We start from the raw sequence: 465 nt of genomic DNA on the forward strand, positions 1-465 counted from the left end.
CCACGAGCACCAGCCTGGGGGGAAGGGGGGCCATGAGCTCAGGAGCTCCCAGCCGCCCCCCATCCCCGCCCGCCAAGCCTACTGGCTGCTGCCTACAGGGCCCAGGGCAGAGCCAGGCCAAGGGTGCAGGGAGGGGCAGCTAAGCAGACGGGCAGGGCTGAGCCAGCAAGCCTGCAGGGGTGGTGACACCAGGAGCCTGCCAGGGAGGTGGCCAGGGCCGGGCCACGGGGAAGGGTCCACGGGGAAGGGCTGGCCCACGGGGAAGGGTCCACGGGGAGGGGCTGGTCCACGGGGCAGACACCACTCCCAGGCGGGGCCATGAGGTGCCACACAGCCTGGTGGCCCCTTGTGTTTGCTGCAAAGAGCACCCAGGCCACGTGTTCCCGCCCACTCCAGCCCGTCCAGCCGGGCCTTCCCCACCTCTGCCCCTGCCCCACCGCCACCCCCTCGGGGGCCAGGAGGAGC

General features: G+C 72.7%; 1 protein-coding gene across 1 annotated transcript in view; it reads right to left on the reverse strand.

The window, feature by feature from the left end:
* PLD4 (phospholipase D family, member 4) overlaps positions 1–465 on the reverse strand; it is a 15,809-nt gene that overhangs the window by 3,791 nt on the left and 11,553 nt on the right. The gene's annotated exons all lie outside the window — the stretch shown is intronic.

Source organism: Myotis brandtii, unplaced genomic scaffold (genome assembly GCF_000412655.1).
Source record: "Myotis brandtii unplaced genomic scaffold, ASM41265v1 scaffold3489, whole genome shotgun sequence".
NCBI lineage: Eukaryota > Metazoa > Chordata > Mammalia > Chiroptera > Vespertilionidae > Myotis > Myotis brandtii.